The sequence below is a fragment of the Tiliqua scincoides genome, chromosome 5, assembly GCF_035046505.1.
Source record: "Tiliqua scincoides isolate rTilSci1 chromosome 5, rTilSci1.hap2, whole genome shotgun sequence".
NCBI classification, from domain to species: Eukaryota; Metazoa; Chordata; class Lepidosauria; order Squamata; family Scincidae; genus Tiliqua; species Tiliqua scincoides.
In genome coordinates this window covers 141,667,193-141,684,579 of record NC_089825.1, presented here as the reverse complement: position 1 = coordinate 141,684,579, position 17,387 = coordinate 141,667,193, and the positions used below count along the sequence as shown (strand labels likewise).

At 47.3% G+C, this 17,387-nt stretch overlaps 1 non-coding gene across 1 annotated transcript; it reads right to left on the bottom strand.

The window, feature by feature from the left end:
• Positions 1–13,593: 13,593 nt before the first annotated feature.
• TRNAP-AGG (transfer RNA proline (anticodon AGG)) lies at positions 13,594–13,665 on the bottom strand. The gene has a single exon. It is a non-coding gene; the product is annotated as a tRNA-Pro (tRNA).
• Between the last annotated feature and the right edge of the window lie 3,722 nt (positions 13,666–17,387).

Genomic DNA, 17,387 nt, shown 5'->3' with positions numbered 1-17,387 from the left:
AGCCCCAAAATGTGGATTTAGCATGTTCGCAGTCAGACACGACCTTCACAACTGGTGGATTCCAGCTGGGCCTGTCTCAACACCTGCAACAACACGAAAGGTCTCAAGGGGCTCACAAAGATAGCCTGCCCCCCAACTTCAGGAGGACAGTCTTTGTCCAGAGCTTCTTCTGAGTGTCTAGGATTTTACTGGGGCTGGTGCTCAGCCTGTAGCCTGTTTTGAAAATGGGACAATAGTCCTAGAAAATATGAAGTAACGATCAAGGAGAGGTCCTCGGGGAACGCAAAGAGGGCAATTCCCTCCCCATGTGTTTTCCTCTGCAGTCTTGCCTGCCTTTCAGCATTGTGAAGGCACGAGGGAGGGCCCATTTCCTTCTTCTTAATGTCCTTGGGGAACAGGTTTGGAGTATTTGCCCACTGGGCTAGATCAGATGACAGGGCTCCTCCAACCTGGCCTGTTGCAGGGCGAGAAGTGAGTGCACACAGCTCCTCCATGTGATGCACTGGGTGAGAAGGAAGGAGCTGAGCACACCTGCTCCCCTCAGTGTAAGAAGCTGGATCAGAGGAGATGCATCATCTAGTCGAGCCCATTACAGGCATCTGTGCATTTTTGTGTGGACATCTGTTCATTTCAGAAGCACAACACAGAACAGAGATCCTTGAAAAGGCAGAGTACAGATCACCTACACTGCTGTGTGCAAGTAGAATATCACTATCAGCCCACTCTTATGGTTTTTCCCACCATAGCATGCAGCCACACTAAAATGAACTGTGCTGCATGCTATGGGGGAGTATCAGAAGGCATGGGAGAGGTAAGGAAAAATATCCCCATATAAGCTTCCCAATCTCCATTTAGTCTTCTGGACCTGCAATAGCTCTTTAGCTGGCACAAGTCCAAGGAGACAAAGGAGATGTGGCAGCTCAGGAGGGATAGCATCCAGTGTAAGTATCCTGCATGGGGTGCCACCCTCTCACACCTCCAACATGCCTCCCGTCTCCCCCATTCCTTCCCATTCCATCCTCCTCCAGCACTGTTAAGGCCCTGCCATCAACTCACCATCACTGGCACTTTTCTTTCCCCCTTTGTACACCAGGTCTCCATGGCCTCTCTGACGGTGGTCTAGAATCACACGGCAATTCTCACTTCCAGGTCACCATTTGGAACAAATGGAAGCACATTCCACCTTTGGAATGCTATTTTCAGTGGTGGATGGGGTTGGGCCATAAATGTGCATACAGATCAACAATCATGTGTACGCTGTACAGACCTTGCATACGAGTTGAACATAACCTTCAGATAGAACCAGGTGGTGTCTGGGTCGCCCAAAGGAGTTTCCAGAGCTTCTAGTTCTCCTGACCCTGGGATTATCTAAAAACAATGAGTCTTCATTACACTGAACATGTGTACAGGGGGACGCAGGACCATAAGAACATAAGAACAGCCCCACTGGATCAGGCCATAGGCCCATCTAGTCCAGCTTCCTGTATCTCACAGTGGCCTACCAGATGCCCCAAGGAGCACACCAGATAAAAAGAGACCTGCATCCTGGTGCCGTCCCTTGCATCTGGCATTCTGACATAACCCATTTCTAAAATCAGGAGGTTGCACATACACATCATGGCTTGTACCCCGTAATGGATTTTTCCTCCAGAAACTTGTCCAATCCCCTTTTAAAGGCGTCCAGGCCAGTCGGCATCACCACATCCTGTGGCAAGGAGTTCCACAGACCAACCACACGCTGAGTAAAGAAATATTTTCTTTTGTCTGTTCTAACTCTCCCAACACTCAATTTTAGTGGATGTCCCCTGGTTCTGGTGTTATGTGAGAGTGTAAAGAGCATCTCTCTATCCACTCTGTCCATCCCCTGCATAATTTTGTATGTCTCAATCATGTCCCCCCTCAGGCGTCTCTTTTCTAGGCTGAAGAGGCCCAAACGCCGTAGCCTTTCATCATAAGGAAGGTGCCCCAGCCCCGTAATCATCTTAGTCGCTCACTTTTGCACCTTTTCCATTTCCACTATGTCTTTTTTGAGATGCGGCGACCAGAACTGGACACAATACTCCAGGTGTGGCCTTACCATCGATTTGTACAACGGCATTATAATACTAGCCGTTTTGTTCTCAATACCCTTCCTAATGATCCCAAGCATAGAATTGGCCTTCTTCACTGCCGCCGCACATTGGGTCGACACTTTCATCGACCTGTCCACCACCACCCCATGATCTCTCTCCTGATCTGTCACAGAGAGCTCAGAACCCATCAGCCTATATCTAAAGTTTTGATTTTTTGCCCCAATGTGCATGACTTTACACTTACTGACATTGAAGCGCATCTGCCATTTTGCTGCCCTTTCTGCCAGTCTGGAGAGATCCTTCTGGAGCTCCTCACAATCACTTCTGGTCTTCACCACTCTGAAAAGTTTGGTGTCATCCGCAAACTTTGCAACCTCACTGCTCAACCCTGTCTCCAGGTCATTTATGAAGAGGTTGAAAAGCACCGGTCCCAGGATAGATGCTTGGGGCACACCGCTTTTCACTTCTCTCCATTGTGAAAATTGCCCATTGACACCCACTCTCTGTTTCCTGGCCTTCAACCAGTTCTCAATCCATGAGAGGACCTGTCCTCTAATTCCCTGACTGTGGAGTTTTTTCAGTAACCTTTGGTGAGGGACTGTGTCGAACGCCTTCTGAAAGTCCAGATATATAATGTCCACAGGTTCTCCCGCATCCACATGCCTGTTGACCTTTACAAAGAATTCTATAAGGTTTGTGAGGCAAGACTTACCCTTACAGAAGCCATGCTGATTCTCCCTCAGCAAGGCCTGTTCATCTATGTGTTTTGAGAACCTATCTTTGATGAGGCATTCCACCATCTTACCTGGTACAGATGTTAGGCTGACCAGGAGCATGTCCACTGCCAGCCTCCCCACCCCTGCACAAGCATAATCTGTGACAGTGTAAGTGCATGCAAAGTATATACGCATAACCTTTGTGCGTGTAACAGGAGATCCTGAATTACATTCCTTGTGTACACACTCATTCACATGTCATAAGTATGCAGGAGTAGGGCTGAAGTTAGCAAGCACAATCCCACTCATACATATGGAGGTTTTCATGGCCAGAATGTCCAATAGTCCAGTCAAAAGTGTCCATGCTTGAAGGCCATGGTCCAATAAAATGTTATATGCTTGACGTATCATCCCCAACTGATGTTCACTTTTAATTGGACTATTGGGCAATCCCACTCACTCCTCCCTGTGTGTTCAACATAACGTGTGACTAGTTCTGTGGATTTTTATCTTAACTCTCCCATCACCTACTGAAAAATTAAGGTGGTAACTTTTCCAGTAGGTTCAGCTAAGTGACTTGCTGGTTGCCATCTTTATGCTGAAACAGCAATGTGTCTTAACCTGCAACAGTCTTTGGCTGCAATCCTAACCACACTTTCCTGAGAGTAAGCCCCATTGAACAAAATGGGACTTACTTCTGAGTAGACCTGGTTAGGCTTGTGCCCTTTGTCTTTCACATCCGCTTGACTTTAAACTAGCAGCAAGCATGCAAGCTTGCAGGGTGCCCAAGTGATATAAACAATTTTTTTAAAAAGTTAAACTCCCTCTAACCACTATCACCACTCCCTCGAACTTTAGAAAACAATGGTTTGTAACACCCTGTTCTCATAGCAAAGAAGGATCACTGACAGACCTCCTACTACACCTTGCTGAGGGTTATACTCTACCTTGGGTATAATGCATTCATTTACTCTGCAGTTGCTTGCCTCCCACTGATGTAAAAACCTAGATAACTTTGTTCATTTGGATAAAGATGTACCAAAAAGTCCGAACTGTCCAACTTGTTGAAAATGTGCCTCTACAATGCAGCATGGGACATTGTCAGCTATGTGCTGCCTCGCACCTTAGGGTTCATGTGCATGCATTGGCACTAGAGATGATGCATCTGCTACACACTCTGTCACTTCTGCAGACTCTGGGAAGGGAAGTGAGCCCTAAAGAATTACAACTCAGCAGTCACCATAACAAAATTTTAATGGGGCGTCCCCAAAAGGCCCAAATGGGACAGTGATGATTTACAAAGAACAGGGATCAGAAACTTAGGGCTACTTCTGAGAAAAAGGGAGAGTTGGAATATCTATGCCACTCAGCCTTATGGTGGACAAATAGCTTATAATAACCTAGCATGGGTTAAGACCTTACAGGAAGGCAATTCAAGAGGATTGGCCATAGGTCAATAACACATGTGTTTTTGAAGGTCCTAGGCTCTATCTCTTCAGCTAGAGGTCTCAGAGAAGAGGGCTTGGAGTGACCTCTGCCTGAGAGTGGCTGTGGACACTCACTGGACCTATGTGGACTGTCACTGTATATGTGACTCCATATGAAGTAGCTTCCTATGATCATATAATTAATGTTCACTGCAGATCAGTTCTTCTTTGAAGTACAGGCATCTTTTCCCCTACAGATGGACTTAACACCCAGAGGAACACAGTTGGATAACTAACAATCTCACCAGCCTTCTCAGCAACTCCCCAAGACCCTTACGGAAACAAGCGCACTGCGCTACTATAATGACACCTCTGGAGTGCTCAGAGGAGAGGTAATTGGAGTTCAAATTAAGAGCAGCCTTCCCGGAATACCAGGTTGCCAATTATGACCCTGTCATTAAGCAGGTGCTCTGGTGCCAGAGCAGGGACCTCATTAACTCTTGCAAAGTTTGTCAGGAAACTTTGGCTCGTTAGGGGTATTTTTGGAGGCAGAGGTGGGGGCTTTTTCTCACTGAACTTGGTTCCCACGCTCCAGCCACTGGGGACAGCCTGATGAGTCAAACTGTATTGATGCTTGCGATGGCAAAATAAGAATCTATGATGCCGTAGACAAGAATGAATTCCTATGGTCATATGTTGTACGGGGTTAGGGCTGCCAACTTTTCTTACTCACTTCCATGCCTACGCCTTTAACAGTCACGTGTTCTACAGATATTAATGACTGCAAATGCTTATTATCTCCACACTTTGAAAAGCTGCAACTCCATATCAAGCTGCTGTAAAAAGCAGAGGAGTACACTTTGATAAAGAGTTGGCCTTCCTATTCCTAACTTATCCAATGAATCCAGAACTGGACCCTGGAGGAGAAGTGGGATTTTTTTGGGAAGGTGTGGGCATTGCTAACCATGTTCCTCAGTGCTCAGGAGATGACCACAGAAATTCATCCTCATCTTTTCATACATCAGGAAAACTGGGCTTATTTATATATGCAGACCCCTTTATTTCAAGATGTTTTATCCACAATTCAGCAGCTTCCATCCCTCATTGTACAGCATGTGCTCCAAAATCATTGTGAGCAGATTAAGGCCATTTTACACATTATAGGAGCCAAAGCCAAACTTTGTGGTCATTTACAGCTCCCCAATGTTGTGTATAGCAGTGTTTCTCAACATTTGTCTCTGCCGTACCACTTTACATGGTCCACCTATTTGAAGTACCACTGGAAGTAACTAGTGATGACATCATTGCCAGTTACATCTGGGTTGGGAAGCCAGATGCGATATGACAAACACCAGTAAGAGGCTCAGGGTGGATGGGAGGGCTTTTTTGAGTGCAGAAAAGCATGCTTTGGAGCTCTGCCCAATAAACCAAGCCTCCTGCCGCTGTTTGTTGCGTCGTGCTCCTGGTCTCACTGCTGGGCAGCAAATGTCAAGGGGTCCAGCAAATACCACCACCACCTCAAGTACCACTGGTAGTACCCATACCACTGGTTGAGAAACACTGGTATATAGTATATACATTTTCAACACATTCCTTCAGTTACCATTCAATGGCATTTGACTGGGGTTGCCAACTTTTCAACTGGGACTGGTGGCTGTGCCTAACCAAGATTTTCAACTTTTCAACAGTCCCTGTATCTGGGCCTTGAACAACAGTTTGATGTGTGCAGATACAAGCAAGTGACAGCATTTCACTGTATTTTGTGAATAGCTTTGCCTGCCGATTTCTGAGCTGTGGTTTAAAGAACTGACCAGGCTGGTGTTTTTTAACTGATCAGATGGCAACCTCACCCTGTTGTCATCACAAGGAGCTGGTAAAAGAGTATCATGTTTTCCCTTCCCCAGCCTTTCAGTGCAGTTTCTAAGGATAAGTTTGACCAAACTTGGTCACATCTACAATACAGACTTATATTGACTTTATAGTCTCTTTATTTTATTGGGGCTGGTGCTCCCCCCAAGGATCCTGAGAATCATAGCTTGGCAGGGGTGATAAGGATTCTCTGTTAAGAGATCCTCACCTTTCTCACAGAGCTGCAGTTCCCACGATTCTCTGGGGAAAGGAAACGTTTATTACTGCAGCTTAAGGCTATGGTGTAAATATAGCTAATCCACACTTTCATTGTTTACCTGAGAAGGGCAATGTGACCTGCAGTGTGTGTTTCTGAAGCTAGAAGGCACCTCTAGCTTGAGTGTGACATGGACAGATAAAATCTGGATGCTTTTTTGTTTTCCTTGTCTATAGAAGCCTCTCCCCAGCAGTTTCAAATCTTTGTTTAACCTTAAAAATGACCAGAGGAAGCAAGACCTGTGAAGTGGGAATAGTGTAAGTGGTTTCATTGCAATGACCCACAGCATTCCCTGCACCTCTGGTCATTTTCATACAGGTCTGGCAGGGGGGCAGGAGAGAGAGAGAAAACTTGCCTTCCCTGAAATTTTAAATGTATTGAAAGATTATATATTTAGATACTAAAAATTATTGCACTTCTTTAAATCCTGATGCCTGGCATTCCACAGCAAAGACAGATAGCTCCTGTCAGTGGCATAGCTAGAGGGGGTGCAAAGCACTAAGTTTTGCAGGGAGCCTCACCGCGCCATGCAAGCGGCCTCTCCCCTTTGGAGCCATACTGGGCCTCTAGAGCAAAATGGAGGCATAGGGAGAGGGGCCGCTTGCATAGTGCGGTGTGTCTCCCTGTAAAATTTAGTGCTTCACACCCACCTCTAGCTACACTACTGGCTCCTGTGTACTGTAAAAAGGCATGACCTGCTGCAGAAGCAGAGGATGTGTTCGGGTGTGTGTGTGGGGGGGGGGGGTGTTACTAGTCAGACTCTGGTCTCTGGCTTCTGTTTCAAGGCCTCTCTAGAGTCTTCCTGTCTCCTTGTTGAATGGCCAAAATTTAGGCTGCAATCCTGTATGCACTTTCCTTGGAGTAAGCCCCTTCCCCTGAACACAAAGGGACTTACTTCTGAGTAGGCACTCAGAGGACTGTGCTATTCAACTATTTGTTATAAATTAGTTCCATAATGTTTAATACTATATAATACTGGAAACTCAAGGCTAGTCCATCCATGAGACCAACTGAACCAATTGCCTCAGGCAACATGCTGGTAGCCACCTCTGTCCACTCACTTGCTTCCACTGCTGCTCTACTTCCCAACACTCCCTGGACTGGAAAAGAAAGAAGGGGATGGAGTGGTGGAGGAGAGGAGAGTAGTGGGCTAGAGTGTTTCCAAAGACACTCTAGTCCACCACCCCTCCTCCACATTTCCTCATCTGCTCCTGCTTTCCCTTCCTGCTTTTCCAATCCAGGGAGCAGAGGCTGATGCATCACCAGGTAAAGGGGGGCAGCACTTGTCACATTGCCTCAAGTGGTAGGAGTTCTGGGGCCAGCCCAAAATACAGGCAGGCCAGGCATTTATAGCCCCTGTTATTCCTCTTTATCATCATGCACTGGTGCAATGGAATTAAGATAGACAGTGACATCACCCAGTATGGAGCTTGGCAATCCAGAAGTGTGGTGGTGACGTGATGACATCACCACATCACACCTCACTTTCAGGTTGCCAAGCTTTCGCTGCCACAGGGAGGAGAAGCCATTGTGTCAGGTGTGGGTGCACATCAGTTCCAGCCGCAATGAGTACCACTGGCTCCCCAAGCCTCCTGCTGGCCGAGCTGCAGCATGTCTGAGACTGGTGTGGCCAGGGCAGGAGTGACTGCAGGGTGGACTGGACCCACACACCCCTCCCTATTGCTATGCCACGGGGTCAAGAGTAAGCCAGTGACCGGTAGTGAGAATGAACAGACCTTCTCACCCCATCCAAGAATTATTTTTACAGGTGCCCTTGTCCACTTGCATACATAGAGTTGATTTTTCAGTTGGACAGACAGAGAGATCAAGGAACCACGGAGGCGTTTCTCTCCCATTGGCACTGACAGGGAAAATGAGTTAATTGAATTACCCTTGATAGTTGTTTAACAGGTTGGCTGAAGGCAGAGCCAGATGAAAACAGTAACACTCCTCTCCTGCTCCACCTGCGCCAAAACACCTGAAGCCCATGGGCTGGCAATTGAGTCGACAGGCCCAGGCAAGCCTTTGCAAGCCCTCCACTGCCATTACCTGCCGCTTGGCCTCAGCTCGGCTGGTGCAATTTGGGCACAACAGGTGGCATTGCGGGGAAGCTCCCCAGCCAATTCTGCTGGCGAGATCTTTCTCGAGAGACTCTCTTAACTGGCCTAATGGCAGGGCTGAGAAGCAGTTGAAATTGTTCAACTGCTGGGGACACTGTGGCAACCTCCAGAGGGAGGCTTGCATAGTCCCTCGCAGCAAAGCCCAGACTTCTAGGCACAAGGCAATAGTGGCACAGGGTCAAGCCCCCACAGGATTTTGAATGCATCCCTTGACCACATGTTTACAAGACCCAGCAATTAACCCCCCTGAGCCATGAGCTCGCCTCCCAGGGACCCGAACTAGTTAGCTCATTCTCAAACAAGGCTATTAGGGCTATTGTCAAGTTGTGTTTGCGGGACCTTTCACAGCAGCCCACCATTCAGAAAAGTAACCACTGAAACTTTTTCAGGCCTGAAACCCATGGTTAGAACACCACTTGCATAATTTCAAGCTGTGGTTAAAGGAGCGGAATCAAGGCCAGCAACCCCAGTGTTGAGTTTGTGTATTTTGTTTTAGAGGCTGAAAAGAAGAAGGGGGCAACACCTTCGCAAACCAATGACATCATGAGCAATGTTTGTAGAGTGTGGAGCCCTAATGGGGCTGCACATGGGCTGCTCCAGAGCACTGGGCGATGACATCATCATCGCGCTGTAGACCACCAAGAGAGGAGTTGTGCAGGGCTCCTATTTGAGCTGTGCGACTGTGTGGCTGTGTAGCTTAGACAGAACAAGAATCATGAGTCTAAGCCAATTGGCACTGGAGCTGTGTGGGTCGCACAATGTCATGTGAAGATAAGAACATAAGAACAGCCCCACTGGATCAGGCCATAGGCCCATCTAGTCCAGCTTCCTGTATCTCACAGCGGCCCACCAGATGCCCCAGGGAGCACACCAGATAACAAGAGACCTCATCCTGGTGCCCTCCCTTGCATCTGGCATTCTGACATAACCCATTTCTAAAATCAGGAGGCCGCGCATACACATCATGGCCTATACCCCGCAATGGATTTTTCCTCCAGAAACTTGTCCAATCTCCCTTTAAAGGCGTCCAGGCTAGACGCCATCACCACATCCTGTGGCAAGGAGTTCCACAGACCAACCACATGCTGAGTAAAGAAATATTTTCTCAGAGAATGCCCAAGACCTGATGTGCTTGCTAATGAATAAGATGCTGAACTTTAGGCTTCCAACAATAACTATTTATGTGCAACTAAGCAAAGTAACCAACTTCAAATCTCATTTAACTGCATACCTGTTTAATAAAAGCTTAATTCAATCTGCCTTCAGACTATCTCACCCTGCCTGATGGTAGCACCAACTCTGGTCAAGATCAGGGTCAATAAAACACATTCTTTTCCTCTGTACACACAGACTCGCCCCCCCCCATTAGACCCAGACCTCAAGGCAGAAACAGACATAACATGGAAGATCCATATCAGATTTCCATGTTTGCGAGCGTGTTTTATAGTGCAAGCCTATGCACGTTTACTCAGAAGTAAGTACAATTGTATTCAATGGCACTTACTCCCAGGAAAGTGTGCATAGGCTTGTAAACCTTAAAGTCATAAAGCAGCCATAGGGAAGGAGGCTCCCATGTTGGTTCTCTCCTGCCCTGTCATTTCCCCAAATTAAATCACCTCCCTCCATCCTTAGCTAGAATTAGCTCTATGGGGGGGGGGGGGGGACATGTAAGAGATCTGCCCAATCTGAAATCTGACTCTGTGTTCCTGGGGACATTTGATAAAAGACCCTATATGGTGGCCCTCCCTAAGAGTTGCATGGGGGTTCATCACAGTGGCAGCAGGGAGGATGTGAGAGGTCAGCCAGATGACTCAGTGCCTGAGAGCCCATACCCATCCGGTGACCATCCATCCTGACCCATCCGGTCAGGCTGACGTCTCAGTGCTGTGGTCCATGCACCATCAGGAGGTATCTGAAGGGTTCCAGGGAGGGCCAGTGCAGGGCCTTGTGCCAGGGCCCTCAGCGACCTGATGTCAGCACTGCCTGATGGTATTGCATGTGGGTTTTGCCTGCCTTTGAATTGACCCTAATGACCACAATATTCCCGTCCAAATTCTTGATAATGCTGCTTCTACCACCACATTGGTTTGTTTCACTAAGAGCAGGGACAGTGCCAGGGATCAGCCAGGTTGGGCACTGGCTTTGAGTCTATGGGCACAAGCCAAACCAGGTCTACTCAGAAGTAAGTCCTATTTTGTTCAATGGGGCTTACTCTCAGAAAAGTGTGGTTAGGATTGCAGCCCAAGTCTATCATTGGAGAGACCACCCAGCCAGGCTGCCCCTCAACAGCTTCAGGACTAGGGCAGCAGTGGTTCAAGGGACTCATGCTTCTGTTGCTGTACCTGACAACACACACTCCCCCTCTGCAAATGGGAGCATTCCCCTGGAGCTCCTTGAGCATTTTGGAGTGGTGAGGAGGGCAAAAGGAGGAGGAGTGGTTCCCTTGGCCAAGGGAGTCAACAGCAATGGCAGTGCCATTCTATCGCACCCTCTGTCCTCATTGGGAAATGGGAAGGGGAGATGGCAACAGCTTCTCTCCCTGCTGCTCTCCAAAGATGGAAGGGGAAGGAGCTGTTGCTGAAGATTTTCCCCCACTCACTGATATATGGTTGGTTGGCAACCTTCAGTCTCGAAATACTATGGTATAAGCCAGGGGTGCTGAAACCCTGGCCCGGGGGCCACTTGCAGCCCTCGAGGACTCCCAATGTGGCCCTCAGGGAGTCCCCAGTCTCCAACAAGCCTCTGGCCCTCTGGATATTTGTTGGATCCCACACTGGCCTGACGCAACTGCTCTCAGCATGAGGGCGACTGTTTGACCTCTCGCGTGAGCTGTGGGATGAGGGCTCCCTCCACTGCTTACTGTTTCATGTCTGTGATGCAGCAGTGGCAGCAAAGGAAAGGCCGGCCTTGCTTTGTGCAAGGCCTTTTATAGGCCTTGAGCTACTGCAAGACCTTCATTCATTCATATAAGTTCCATCTCTAATATAGTCATTTATGTAAATTTATTCAAATCTGAAATGTAAAGTTTCAGAGAGATGATATGGCCCTCCTGCGAAAAACTTTGGACACCCCTGGTATAAGCCTACAGCACCCGGTATTCCCAGGCAGTCTTCCATCCAAGTGCTAACCAAGCCTGACTCTGCTTAGCTTCCAAGCTCAGATGAGATTGGGCATGTGCAATAGAGTGGAGTATAAACTAGGCTGGCCCATCCATGAGGCTGACTGAGACCTTTGCTGCAGGCAGCAGGTTGCTGGGGGGAGGGGTGCCTACCTCCATCTGCCTGCTCATCTGGGCAGCTCCTCCACCAGGAAGCTTGGGGTGTGCGTGTGTGTGTGTGTGCAGGAGCCTTACACACCATGGAGTGTTCAGTATTTAGCTGAATCCTGAAGACCTCTATCCTTGCCAAATCCTGCCACAAGCATAGATTGTTAGGCTTGTTTTTCATTTGCTGTGATATGTTATCATTCATTAAGCTACCTTTAATATGATTTTGCATGGAAAAGTGGGGTATGCATGCAAAAATACATAAATATTTGTGTATAATTGTTGTTGTTTTTTCTCCCTCTGACCATTTCTAAAGTGTATTCCCATAGGAAGAGCTTTCTCACCCTCTTTTTCTTTAGAAAAGACCCTTTTGTCTCGTGGAAATTGATACTAGCTCTGCATAGGGTCAGTGCCTGGGTGGGAAACTGCTTGGAAACTCCATGTATGCTTCAGGGTGGAAGAAAGGTGGGCTATGCACAGGACTCTCCCCTCCATGAGGCCAACTGAGGCAGTTGTCTCAGGCAGTAATTGGCAGGTCGCCCCTGTCCTCCTACTCTCCTCCACTGCTGCGCTTTCTCTTCCTCCCACTCCCTAGATTGGAAAAGGAAGAGGAGCAGAAAAGAAAGCGTGGAAGAGACTAGTGGGCTACAGCATCCATTCCAGAGAGACCTAAGTGATTTCAGTTCAAGCCAGTGGCTTCACTTCCTCTCCTCCACAATCCTCTTCTGCTCTGCCCCCCACTCCTTTTCCAATCTAGGGAATGGGAGGACCAGAGGCTGGCACACAGGGTGACCAGATACAATGGAGGACAGAGTGCCTATACCTTTAACCACTCTATAGAAGAGGGAATTTTGACAGGTGCCAGCTCAACATGGAAGGGTTTTTAAAGCTGCACTTGCCAAGATCCCCCCTCCATTGTACCTGGTCACCCTGCTGGCACATCACCAGGTAAGGGGGCAATATTTGGCACACCACATGCAGTGCTAGGAGTCTTGGACCAGCCCTGGATAGAAAAACAATATAACAAATGAACAAAATAAAATAAAACTGGGGGCAGGGTAAAGAAAATTTATCCGTATTCTCTAAAAAAAATAATTTACAGATGAGTTTGGAGTTCCTGCAAGTGGAGCCTTTAAAGGAAAAAAAAATTGAAAACTAGGTGTATTTTTTTAAAAGTGGCATATTTGTAACTTAACGCCCTAATTTATGGATAGCAGTTTTAAAAACGCTGTTGGGTAGAGGGTGCAAAATGCACATGCTGTAGCTAAAAGTGTGTGCTGAATTTCAAAAATAGGAGAACACAGCCTTTAATCTTTGCCCCTAGTATTGATGCTTCTTGGGCTTGGGTAGGAAAATCTGCACATGTTCCTAGCTTTGCATTGATTCTTATCTCACATGCTGTAGTGCTGTGTTCAAGTTCTGGCACTCATTTACAGCCCAAGCATGTCTACTCAGAAGTAAGTCCCAGTAGAGCCAGTGAGTCTTACTCCCAGGACAGTGTGGCTAGGATTGGGCTGTCAGAACCCTAAACATATAATGCAGAGGAACAAAATTTAGATGTAAACTTGAAAAATTGTTAAGATCTGAAGCATTTTTTTTTAAAAATGCTGTTAATTTGCTTCATCTTAGAAACAGCATCCAGATATATGTACTAAATATATAGAATATGGAACCTGTCGTCGTCGTCCCCCTCTCCCAGAAGGAAAAGTTTTCTTGGGAAACTGGCACTCAATAGTCTTTTTATAACCTGGTTTTTTTTTCCCAAGCAGGAGAAAAAGTTTTCTTGGAAAACTGGTACTCAATAGAGTCATTGTATAAAAAATAAATCTCAAGCTATAGAAAAATCTGGTCGTTAAGCAATAAAAACAGGGCTCGTCCGGGATTTGAACCCGGGACCTCTCGCACCCTAAGCGAGAATCATACCCCTAGACCAACGAGCCGCTTGGAAAGAAACTCTCCTGTAAAACTTTCTGCAGCATCATCTGCCACGTTTAACTCCAGGGTAGGACCACCCTGTCTATACACCAGATGTTTATACAGTACAGTAGTGTGGCTGTTGTAGCTCCGCCTGGTGGTGCAGAAATAGAACTCTCTAAGGCTGCAATACTAGCCACACTTTCCTGGGAGTAAGATCCATTCACTATAAAGGGACTTACTTCTGGCTGCTGCAATCCTAGCCACACTTTCCTGGGAGTAACACCCACTGACTGTAATTGGACTTCCTTCTGAGTAGACTCACTTAGGGTTGGGCTGCAACCCTAGCCACACTTTCCTGGGAGTAACACTCACTGACTGTAATGGGACTTACTTCTGAGTAGACACAGAGAGAGTTGGGCTCTGCAATTCTATCCGCACTTTCTTGGGAGTATGCCCCATTGAACTCACTGGGACTTACTCTTGAGTAGACATGCAGAGGTTTGGGTTGTCAGTTCTCTAAATTCTCTTTTGCAATTGTAAGTTTTCTGTGTACATGGGGGGGGTGGGTGGGTTTGGAACTGAAGATGAGTCTAGACAGAGGAGTGCTTGGGGCCAAGTATTTACTTGCTGATGTTGCAGCAGGAAAAATCCTGATTGTCTGATTTGCTTTTCTTGTAATGTCAATTTCCTTAAACGTCTAAGATTAGTAAGGTGGTTAGCCTGAAGCTCCATGCAGCTCTTGTGTATTCACTGAATATATCAGCCCCATCCCAGCCACACTTTCCTGGGAGTAAGCTCCATTGACTCTAATGGGACTTACTTCTGAGCAGACATGCCTAGGATTGGGTTGTAAGGCCTGTAACTGATTCTCAAGTGAGACAGCCACCTTTACTTCCTGCAGAGCTCCTATGCCTTTAACAGATGGTGGCAGGCTGAAACCCAACCGGTGAAGCAGACTGCCTGCAGCATGCAGGTACAGGAGTGGGGCAAGCTGCTGCACTTCCTGGGTGTGTGCTTGTCAGGCCAGGGTTGGCCCACCTGGCTACCCTTGCACACGTGCATTTTGAACCTTGGGCTTCCTGTTTTGTAAATTCAGCCCTCCTAGGCTGCTGGCAAAAGAATGAACCAAACAGCTGGTATGGATGAACTGACTTTGCTAAACCTGGCAAAGCAGGATTCTAGATCTCAGGTCTCTAGCAGCTCAGGTTCAGCAAAGGACATCTTAATATTTAAGACAGCAGTGCTTGGTATTATATAAGCATAAAGTCTTAATTTGCAAAGATACAGAGGTCTGCAAGACTTGCAGAGAGGATGAGCTATGCTTTGCTTAGATCCAGCAAGCCCTGAGCTTAAGGACTGAAGAGGAACCCTGCTCAGGGTGACCAGATACAATGGAGCACAGAGTACCTGTACCTTTAACCATTATATAGAAGAGGAAATTTTGATGGGTGCAGCTCATCCTGGGAGGGTTTTTTTAAGCTGCACTTGCCAAAATTCCCTCTTCTATACAATGGTTAAAGGTACAGGCACTCCATCCTCCATTGTATCTGGCCACCCTGACCCTGCTGGATTAAGCCAAAGTCCAGCAACCTGTCTCCGATTGAAGCCAACAGAAAGCTTTCAGTAAGCCAACAAGCAGGACACAGGGGAAAGACCCCCCATCCCCATGGATACACTGCCCTGGAACATGGAGGCTCTATTTAACCATCAGACAAAAGCCATAGGAGCCCAATCCTATGCATGTCTACTCACAAGTCCCATTATAGTCAATGAGACTTACTCCCAGGTAGGTGTGGATAGGATTGAAGCCTGATAGTGCTATTCTCCATGAATCTTGGAATAAATTTGCATTTCTCCTACAGCTGTGGCAGAGCCTTCAATCAAAGCCATTAAATGCAAAGTCAGATCTGATTGCAAAGCAGGACGGAGGAATTAAACCTTAAACTTCTCCTTATGAAGGAGCACCAGGTCTGGGACATGTCAGGGCAAGCATAAGCAGAGCCCCGCTGGATGAGGACAAGGACCCATCTAGCCCAGCTTCCTATTTCTCAGTGGCCCACCAGATGCCTCCAGGAGCACACAAGACAAGTGGATCGTGGTGTTACTCCCTTGCACCAGGCATTCATAGATAACCTACTTTTAAAACCAGAAGGTTGTGTACATGGCTTGTAACCTGTGACAAACCTTTCCTCCATAAATCTGTCCAATCCCCTTTTAAAGGCAACTAGGCCAGATGCCATCACCACATCCTGTGGCAAAGAGTTCCACAGGTTGATTGCGCACTGGGTAAAGAAACGTTTTTTAAAAGGTTTGAGCTTTCCAAGCTGCTGTCCTCATCCAAAACCCTGCTTCCCCCATGGCTGCTGCATAGCAAAGAAATATTAAACATCCCAGGGCCAGCAGTGCTGAATGTGTTGTGTTCCTCCAGTACCCGAGCAGGGTTTCCAACCTGGCTTGTCTCATGATAGGAGACTCTCTTGTGCTTCCAACAGTCTTTGCAAATCCTATTGAGAGGTGCTCTTGATAACAAACGGAATAAAAACTCAACCACACAATTCTGTTCACTCAAACTTTTATTATTATTTACTAATGTGATAATAATTAAACCAGGGCTCAATTCATTTAAATAAAATAAAAAGTGCAGAATGCTAATGACCCTCTAAAAAAATAGATATTATTTATACACATTTTGCTACACCTGCCAAGATTTTCAGAGTCACTGACCAGATATGAGCAATCATTCCTTAGTCTCCTCCAAGGCCTGTGCATTGGCAGTCCCACCTTGCAGGTTGAGGGGCAATTTCCTCACCCATGATGTATGTGTGGTTTGAGTGTAGAGAGGGCTGGGAAGAGAGGATGGTCTGGAGGAGCCCTTGCAAAGGGGGGCATCACAGTGAGTTCAGAGTCACATCAGCTTAGGGGACATTCTCGTATTTATGAGGCAAGAACCAGCAGCTTCTGCAGGCAGTGGCTGACTTTCAGGGCAACTGTGCTGGTTTTAGAAATGGTTTATATTCATAGCAGAGAACAATAGAAGTCCAATATTCAGCTGGCAAACTTCCACACAAGTATGTGTAGGCCCATTCCTTTTCAAGGTTGCCAACTTTCCAACTAGCCGCTGTACCTGAGCCCTGGAACCACGGCTTGATTTGGGCAGATATTAGCAAGTGGTTGTGCTTATTGAAAAGCTTCCCTTACAGATTTCTGCCCATGGAGCCGTGGTTAAAGGCACAAGAGCTTGGCAGAGCAGGCTTTCCTGGTCAGCTGGCAACCCTAACCTTGTTCCTATTGCCCACATGCACCTGTCTATTGACCCAACCCTAATCTCTAGTTACACTACTGGAATGCATGTACTGGTGGTACAACATGAGTTCCGGCTGCCACAACTGTGACATGCCAGAGTGCGCAGCCTGGCTGCCAACACAAGCAGCAAGTGGCCAGGTCAGTGTGGCGACAGACCAGGGATGTCCACCACTGTAGGTAAGACCGTGCAGGAGGCTAGAGAGGGGCAAAGCGGGGTGGGGGTGGATGTAACAGGGAGGTGATGGGATGGGAAGGTGGGTGGATCAAGCCCAGGAAGGCGGTGGGTTCTGCAGCAGTGGCATGATAAATCCAAACCACCTTCCCAGCCCTGATCTGCCTCCACAGGTTCATGCAGACCTGAGCCAGTGGTATCGCTGGTGCAGGCCCAAGTTGACCCATGGGGGAAGAGGGGCCTTACCCCAGGGGAAGGGAACATTTGTTC